General features: G+C 49.4%; 1 protein-coding gene across 2 annotated transcripts in view; it reads left to right on the top strand.

The window, feature by feature from the left end:
- Positions 1 to 9216, top strand: part of slc16a5a (solute carrier family 16 member 5a) — a 49105-nt gene that overhangs the window by 13795 nt on the left and 26094 nt on the right. The window contains exon 1 of one of the 2 annotated variants that reach the window (XM_032501609.1): positions 7693 to 7728. The exons of the other annotated variant lie outside the window; for it this stretch is intronic. The gene's annotated coding sequence lies outside the window, so the exon portion shown is untranslated. Of the gene's footprint in view, positions 1 to 7692; positions 7729 to 9216 lie in introns of those variants that run through there. 2 annotated transcript variants of the gene reach the window in all.

Genomic DNA, 9216 nt, shown 5'->3' with positions numbered 1-9216 from the left:
AGCAGAACCAGAGCATATAACAGGGAGTGATGATTGATGAGCCACAGGTGCGCTGAGATGCAGCTGGTGACGAGCTGCAGGTGTGAATCACAGCCAGCTGAGATGAACCTGCTGAACACGCCCACACAAACAAGGGAAGGGAGGAGACAGCAGGATAAAACCCGAACAGTACACCCCCCCCCCCCTACGGGAGCCTCCCGGCGACCCCGCCCGGCCGGCCAGGGTGGGCCCGATGGAAGTCCCGGACGAGACCAGCATCCAAGATGAAGGAACGGGGAACCCACTGCCGCTCCTCAGGACCATACCCCTCCCAATCCACGAGGTACTGCAGGCCCCGCCCACGACGCCGCACGTCCAACAGGCGCCGGACAGCATAGGCAGGGTGATCGTCAATGACCCGGGCGGGAGGAGGGGGTCCGGACGGAGGGCACAAGGGACTGGACACCACGGGTTTAAGCTGGGACACATGGAAGGTAGGGTTTATCTTCATAGAACGGGGCAGGAGAAGCCTGATCGCGGAAGGGTTAATGATCTGGTCGATAGGAAAAGGCCTGATGTAACGTGGGGAAAGTTTCCTGGACTCCGCCCTGAGGGATATGTTTTTGGTGGACAACCACACCTGTGTTGACCCGGGCGTATATCCAGGGGCCGGACAAGCCGGTCAGCAACGGCGACGGTTGCGCTGGGTGGTGGAGAAGGAGCGGCCCGGGGTGTCCGTCCAGACCTTGCGACAGCAAAGGAGGTGGTGTGGGACCGATGGACAGACAGGTCAGCCTCCTGAGCAGGGAACAGAGGAGGTTGATAAACCGCGAGGCCTCAAAAGGTGACAAACCCGTAGCCGCACTGACGAGGAGTTGTGGGCGTATTCGACCCAAGCAAGGGAACGCTCCAGGAATTGGTGGCAGGGCCCCACACAACGGAGGGCTGCCTCCAGGTCTGGTAGCTCTCTCCGCCGTCCATTAGTCTGTGGTGGAAACCAGATGAGAGACCACAGAGGCGCCAGAGACCGACAGAACTCAACTCCATACCTTCGAGAAAAACTGGACCCCTATCCGAGACAATGTCCAGAGGTAAACCATGGAGGCGGAACACATGCGGACAAGGAGATACGCGGTCTCAGGGCTGTGGGCAACTTGGCAAAGAAAAAAAAAATGGACAGACTTGGAAAAGCGGTCAAACAGTGAGTACGGTGTTGTACTTGGGAAGGAGGTAAACCAGTGACAAAGTCAGGGCGATGTGCACCAGGACGCCAGCAAGGGCAAAGGACGGAGTTCACCAGAAGGAGGGCGGTGTGAGACGCTTTTGCCCCGGGCAAAGACGGTACAGGCTGACACAAATTCACGGGTGTCGTCTCCATAGTGGTCCACCAGAAACTCCTCTTCAGCAGAGGACAGGGTCCTCGATAACCAGGGGTGGCTAGGCGAAACGGGAGTTGTGTACCCACTGAAGGACCTGAGAGACGTACAGGGTCAGGGACAAACAAACAGTTAGCAGGCCCGTTACCTGGGTCCGGGTGGTTACTTGGGCTGGATAACGACAGACTCAATCTCAGGTAACGGGAGCCACCACACACTGGAAGAAGGATGGTGTCAGGATTGGGAGCATCGTGGCTGATGAAACATCCGGGAGAGGCGTCAGTCTTGTGTTCCTGGAGCCGGGTTGGAAGTCAAAGAAAAATTAAAACGATCAAAGAACTAGAGCCCAACGTGCTGGCGCGAGTGAGTTCTCTTAGCGGTCGAATGTAGGCACAGGATTTACGTCTGCCAAACAATAAATGGTTGCTCCGTTGCCACCAGCAAATGCCGCCATTCTTCTAAGGCCAGTTACAGCACGGAGCCTCCGAGTACCCACATCGTAATTCCTCTCAGTGGGGGTAAGCCGGTGAGAAAAGGCAGGCGCAAGGAGCGTCTTTTGGTCAGCACCAGAGCACTGGGACAACACAGCCCCAACCCCAGCTATCGAAGCATCGACCTCAACGATGAATGTCAAGAGGAATTCGGATGCACCGGATGGGGGCGACGGTAAACAGGATTCAAATGGTCAATGGTCAGCTGGCAGCTCAGGAGACCAGAAAAAGGAACTTTGGTGGAGTGGTAAGCTGGTAAGGGGAGTGCGGCCTTACTGTGAGTCTCTGAAAATCTACGGTAGAGAAGTTGGCAAACCCAAAAATTGTTGTAGGTTGTTTACGGGAAGTTGGAATAGGCCATTCAACTACTGCCTGGATTTGCCGGGTCTGCTGAATCTGCCCTTGCCCGATGATGTAACCCAGAAATTGTTGAGCTGAGGGAGTGGAATTCGCAATTATCAGCCTTGAGTACAGCCGGTTCCAACAGCCGCTGAAGGACCTGGGGACATGAGAAACGTGCTCAATGGAGTCCCTGGAAAAATCAAAAGATGTCCAGATAAACAAACACAAAACGGTTCAGGAAGTCAGGGAGAACATCGTTAACAGGCTTTGGAAAATGCAGGAGCATTAGTCAGCCCAAACGCGCATACCAAGAGTATTCGAAGTGGGCGAGGGGGGTGTGAACGCTTTCCATTCATCCTCTCTTTATAGCACCAGGTGGTAGGCGTTGCGAAGGTCCAGCTGGAAAAAGATTGTGCCTGCTGCAGAGGTTCAAAGGCAAGTTGGTATTAGTGTAAAGGGGACTTGTTTTTGACAGTGATTGTTGAGACCCCGGAAATCAATACAGGAGCGAAAGGGACTGTGTTTTTTAGCAACAAAAAAGAAACCTGCTCCTACAGGAGATGAAGAGGGGGGATAAGCCCAGTACGAAGGAGTACGGATATAAGTCCCCAAAGACTCTCTATCAGGACATGAGAGGGTAGAGAGCCTACTGAAGGCAACGGGGGAATTCGGAAGCAGTTTGATCTCACAGTCGTAAGGTCTATGTGGTGGGAGAGACAGAGCAAGACTACTAAAAACTTTCTTAAGGTCCAGGTATTCAGGGGGCACTCCGTGAGATCAGAGAGTCAGTGTCTTTGGGGAGATGGCGCCCTCTGGGAGGGTAAAGCGGACTGCAAAAGCAGGACGAGCAATGGGAACTCAACCCAGTATTTTGCCAGTAACCAGTCAATATGAGGGTGTATAGAGTGAGCAGGGATACCTAAAATAATGGGAGTCCCGCGGGTGGAGATAAAATGAAAGAAATTTCTTCATGGTGGTTCCGGATAATACTAGTTTGAGGGGTTTAGTAGCCTCAGTGACATGGGCAAGAACGTGCATCAACGGCACGGGCGGTACGGGGCTCCAGGGAGTGGCTCTAACGGGAAATCAGGACTGAAAGGCCAGGTCTTGTCAATGAAATTCCCTCTTCGCACCGGATGTCAATCAGAGCTGGATGGGAGAGAAATGGATTGAAGTGCATATTGTGGCAGGGAGTAACAAACGGAGAGGGCGGGTTAAGAGGACTGAGGTGTGGCCTTCAGTATGCCATGGTACTGAAGGACCGGCCTTTTGGCCAGAAGGGCATGAGGACAAAAGGGACCGTTGCTGCACAATAGAGGCACCACCCTGATTGCGTCTGCGGGAACGTTCCTCAGAGTCAGACGAGACGATCCACTTGCATCGGTTCAGGCTGCAAAAAACCGGGACGTTAGACTGTGGCACGGCGAGGGAGAGGATGGAAAAGAGGCGTAGTGTGGTGAGTGGGGGACGTGGCTGATGATCTGGGGTGGCCGATTAGTGCGCTACTCCGTCGCTCAGCAGGCAGTTGTCGACGGATAGTAAGCGAGATGAAGGAGTCCAAAACTGGAAGGTTCATCCCTTAACGCTAATCGTCTTTAATAAGTCATTGAGTCCTTTCCAGAACACTCCCGTAGTGCAGCGCGTTCCGCCAGCGTCTGCGGCCAGGGTCCGAATTCAGAGTAGTCTGCCACGGTACGAGCCCCTGCTGGAGATCCAACAAGCGGCGGGACGCGTCACCACGTGATCGGGATGGTTCTAAAACCTCTCGTAACATTGTCTCGAATGGAACAAGGACAGGGTAGTAAGTGGGGGTATTGGTGCCACTGCTTTGCCCAGGCTAGAGCTCTCCCTCGTAGTAGACCAGATATAGCGTACCCTTCCTGGAGGTCGAGGCGAAGGTCCGCGGCCGTTGGAAAAAAAAATCATGGCACACTGGAGTAGAAATCACGGACACGGGAAAACTCCGGAAAGGGTCCGGGTCGGGGGCATAGGATTCAGTCCCAGCAACAGGCGGAGGAATTGCGCCAGGAACAGCGGCTGGGCAGAGGAGGACAGTTGCAGTAGTGCAGGACTTGATTGGAAAGGTGAGTAAGGTGTTATTGGGTACCTGTTGTACAGAGACAGGGCGGGGATGGACTGGTCATGTTCCCCGAGAAGGCGCATCTGGCTGGCGAGAGCAGATGTCCTCTCTGGGCAGCTGTCGAGGCCGTCCGCGGTGGTTACGCTGAATCCATGCTTGGCCAGTTCTACTGTTAGGGACACAGGAGGATTAAGGAGCGGACACACGGGAGGAAGGAGTTAGGCGAGTTTAATGAGATAGCAGGTGAGCCAAAGTGTAGGAGATATCTGGGCTTGCTGGAGCGCAGGTAATAGTATTGTGAGGAGGAGCAGGCAGGCAGGCAGGCAGGCAGGAAGGCAGGCAGGCAGGCAGGCAGGCAGGCAGGAGGCAGCAGGGCACGAGGTAGTAAGCTGAGCAACTGGCGAAGAGTGGAAGCAGAACAGAGCAATATAACAGGGACGTGATGATTGATGAGCCACAGGTGCGGTGAGCTGCAGCTGGTGACGAGCGCAGGTGTGAATCACAGCCAGCGGAGATGAACCTGCTGAACACGCCCACACAAACAAGACTGACAGGATAAGGGGAAGGGAGGAAGACAGCAGGATAAAACCCCTAAGACAAGACATCTTAACCCACGGACGTCTTTAACCCACAGAAATCTTAACCACAGGAATTTTACTCAACCCACAGAGTCGACCCACAGAGTCTTAACCACAGACGTCTTCAACACAGACGTTTACACCCACAGAGTCTTTAACCACCGACGTCTTTAACACACAGACGTCTTAACCCACAGACCGTCTTTAACCCACAGGACTCTTTAACCCACATGACATCTTTACCCAGCAGACGTTTAACCCAGCAGACGTCTTTAACACAGCAGACGTCTTTAACGCAGACGTCTTAACCCCAGACATCTCTATTAACTCCAGTCTGACCTGCAGTTATTAGTCACAGGGCGTCTTGTAACTTTCAGTTTTTAATGGATGATAAAATTGCAGAACCTGTGTAGATTACTACGGAGCCCCCTGGGTCAGCTGAGAGTGAAAAAACGATGACCGTGCGCACAGAATACAAATACGTTCCCTTGGTTTTTATAAACTGACGCACTGATTCATAATCACTGCACCCGGTTTCATAAACAGTGAGCAAGGTTAGAAAGATTTCACAGATGTGAACTTCCGGGATCAAAAACCTACAGCGAATTTACATAAATTACAAATTATGCATCTTCTAACATAGTAAGATAAAGCAACGGGGTCTGTTGGTCTATTTCTTAACTGTATATGGTCTCTACGAGCAGCGGGGGGTGTTTAGGGAGTCTATAACACCGACACAAAAATATTATTGATCTAATGATAAATAAGGGAGTGTCTCCAAACTTACCTCAGTTTTACTGGTCTCCTGTTAGCTGACTGCAGAACTTACTTTAAAAAATCAGTTTGGCGACACTACACTTATTTAATCATTGATAAATACATATTTTGTATAGACGGTCCCTCTGGCACGCCCGGCGTACTAGAGACCAAGTTAGACTCAGTTGGATGAAGATGAGTAGTAGCTCGTTGTAACCTTACACATTAGGAAGATGCACCATCGTGATTTAATATCATTTAGCTGTAGAGTATTTGATCCGGGAAGTTCAAATCGGGAATATCTTTCTAACTTTGCTCGTTTATAAAACAGAGGCACGGATTCTGAATCAGTGTGAACGTTTTTATAAAACCAAGGGAACGGGATTGTATCATTGCCAGTTGTTTTTTCTCAACTGTAATTTGACGACCTCAGAAATGAAGTGAGCCTCCGCTTGTACAACACATGGCCGTCACAGATTGAGGAAGGTTTCCCTGCACCTGCAGCCTACGTATTTTATTGCTCCTTTAAAGAACAGGCAGTCATTGTTCACTGACTGCTGTTTACCTCTCTCCACACACCTGTGGTGTTCACAGGCTGAAGGAAGATTGTGTCGCCAGGCTCCGAACCTCTGGATTAGTCTTCTGTTGCTCCTGGAAAGCTATTAAAGCTGGCTCTAATCATTTTTAGATTAACAATAGATAACAAATGATGAATTGTGTTAATGTGAAAGGTGTCTTTTGTAGTGAGGAAACGACAGGAAGTCACCCGACTCGGCAGTTCCTCTCATCTATACAGAGCATTTACACAACTTACTAGGCTACATCTACACTAATATGTTTGGCTTAAATACGAATCTTTGCAACATTTACGCTCATGTACTCACTACGGTGTTCTCAAGCCACAAAACGGGAGACTTTAGAAACTTGCTTCCGTTGTTTTGGTTTGAAACTCCGGGGTTGCTTTGTGATCTGGAGGGCACAAACGGAAACGATAAAAACATCAGTCGTCTCTTTGGTTAAGTAGCTTACAATCAGTAGTAACAGTCTTCGCTCCGAGATAATAAATCCTGCTCTTACTTTTCAATACTGTTGTTTTTCTCTAAATTATTTCGAGCGGGACCTGTCTGGGTTAGGCAAGATGCCTCATTTGTGATTTAATATATGTCGCTCTAGAGTATTTCTGTATTTTAATGATGTTCGACAGCAGAGTAGAGTCAGATAATCTGCTTGCTGTTTATGTTTACACCGTGTGTGTGTGGTGATGGGTGTGATGTGTGTGTCAGACTGCTGTTGGGTTGAATTTTCCTCACGGTCCTTGTCCTCGTGGACTGTCTCCATCAGAAACTAAAGCCGCACGGTGCAGGGAACTACTCTGACTGACCATGACCAGACGTGGTTTACTGAGCGGTAGATTGGACTTTGACATTAAAAAAAAAACAGAGCGTTCATGAAAAATGCATTTAAAATATCGCTTGATCACGCAAATTGATCATTGGAAGCACAAATCTTGATCGGGATTAAATTGATAATTGTGCTGCCCTAATCTGGTGAAGGAGATCGTTTTTGTCTCAAAAACGCTGTGCATGAAAATAAAAAAACGTGAAATGTATGAGTAGCCTCAGTTCAAAGTGTCGGCATGCTAACATTGCTAATTAACAACAAACGGAAGATACAGTCGAGGCTGATTAATGTATTTAGTCAACCACCAAAATTATTGTGCACAGTATGTGCAGGGGAAATGAACGTTGTACAAATGTCATGGCAATCCATCCAACAGTTAAGACATTACTCAAACTGGGTCAGGGGATCATTGGACCAAAGCAGTGGACAGACCGCCCATAAAAACCTTTCCCCACTTCAGCGCTTACTCAAACTGAGGGATTGTTTGCTCTGTCGTTGCAGGTTTCCCGAATGTCGCGGCGCTTACAGTGCCATGGACAGCAAAAGAATTACAACCCCTGCAGAGCTAACACAGGAGCCTCTCTGAGCTGCAGAGCAGATAATGACTCGGAGAAATGGGATCAGAGGGGGAGAGTGAAGGCTGCCGCCACTCGGAGGCCTCCGGGGATGGAGAAGTTCAAGAGGCCAACGGACGCTAGGAGAAAGTTCAAGAGGCCAACGACGGTGAATTGAGGAGGGGGGAAGGGAAAGAATGCAGAGACTCAGCCCTGCAGCGGGAGCAGTCACAGCTCAGACGGCGGTTGGGGCGATGGTGCTGGCCGCCACCATCATAGTCACGGCTTTGACCTGGCGTTCCCTCCTGGTGGGAATCTTCTACCACCGCCTGCAGAATGAGTTTCCACGCCCCAACAGCGAGACCTCATGGCGTGCCGGCCATAGAAGTCAGTGCTCACGCGGGAGGTAAAGTAGAGGAGCAGGAAATACACCGGGCTCTGTGGTCCAGTAGTTAATGTGGAACCTTAATGCTGAACACATTACATCTTATTCACCTTCGTTTCACTCATTCAGGCGGTGTAATTAACTTTATGATACATAATATGTTTTTGTTTGAAAATTCAACATATTTAGTGGGAGTTTGAAGAGTGTTCTTACATTATCAATACAATATTAGGATGGTAATTAGTGTCCTTGGAGTGCTTCCAGCCTCAGGTAACTACCTCACCTCTGTTGTGATAGTGTGAAAACTGGGAGAAAAAATGTTTGCATTATTAAACTCTCTGCTGTGCTGGGGTTGTCAATCCTTTCCAGATGAAAAGTTGAACTCGAGTTTGAACATGGTCTGGGGGGTCTAGCTTATGGGGGACTTAAAGGCCTGGAACTTTATTTAGGGTCAAGGCCTCTGGCTTTAGTGTCAGAAGCCAAATGCCAGGGCGGCAAGGCCATTTAAATAAACCAGATTAAATAGTCCATGGGAATAATTCATTTAACTGAGGGTAATCACTTGTGCCGAACCTCCGAATATCAAACGTGGCTCCACTATTAAATCATCGCCAACTTTTGATAATTTGATATATCATTTAGAAGTCTCGATTCCAGTTTCTAAATGTGGAATATGAAGTTAATATGGGATGTAATATCTTTGGAGTTGTGGATAAAACAAGACATTTGGGGACGTCGTCTTGGGCTTTGGGAAAACACTGATCCACATTTTTCACCATTTCGGCATTTAATTCAATTCAATTCAATCAAATTCAATTTTATTATAGTATCAATTCATAACAAGAGTTATCTCAAGACACTTTAAGATGTCCACATCTCAGAATTTACAAGGAACAACAGTTCTAGTAGTCTCCTCCAGAGCACAACAGTGCGACAGTGGCGAGGAAAAACTCCTTTTAGGCAGAAACCTCGGTCAGACCCAGGCTCTTGGTAGGCGGTGTCTGAGGGCCGGTTGGGGTTAGAATGAAGAGTGGCCATAAACAAAAATAGAAAAAAAAATAGTAGTTTGTAGCAGTCTGTAGTAGTTCATGGCATAGCAGGACGCTGTGCGGCATTACAAGGCACAGCAGGACGTAGTCAGACGTAGAGGTAACGTAGCAGGACGTAGCAGGGCACCACAGGGCACCGCAGGTAGCAGTTGAACATGCATCACAGAACGTGTAGTGGGCATGGCGACAGCTGCTACCCGGTGATTCGGAGCCTCTCGATCCAGG

The sequence above is a fragment of the Etheostoma spectabile genome, chromosome 21 (genome assembly GCF_008692095.1).
Source record: "Etheostoma spectabile isolate EspeVRDwgs_2016 chromosome 21, UIUC_Espe_1.0, whole genome shotgun sequence".
In the NCBI taxonomy this organism is placed as follows: Eukaryota; Metazoa; Chordata; class Actinopteri; order Perciformes; family Percidae; genus Etheostoma; species Etheostoma spectabile.
This window is presented reverse-complemented; position numbering and strand designations above follow the sequence as displayed.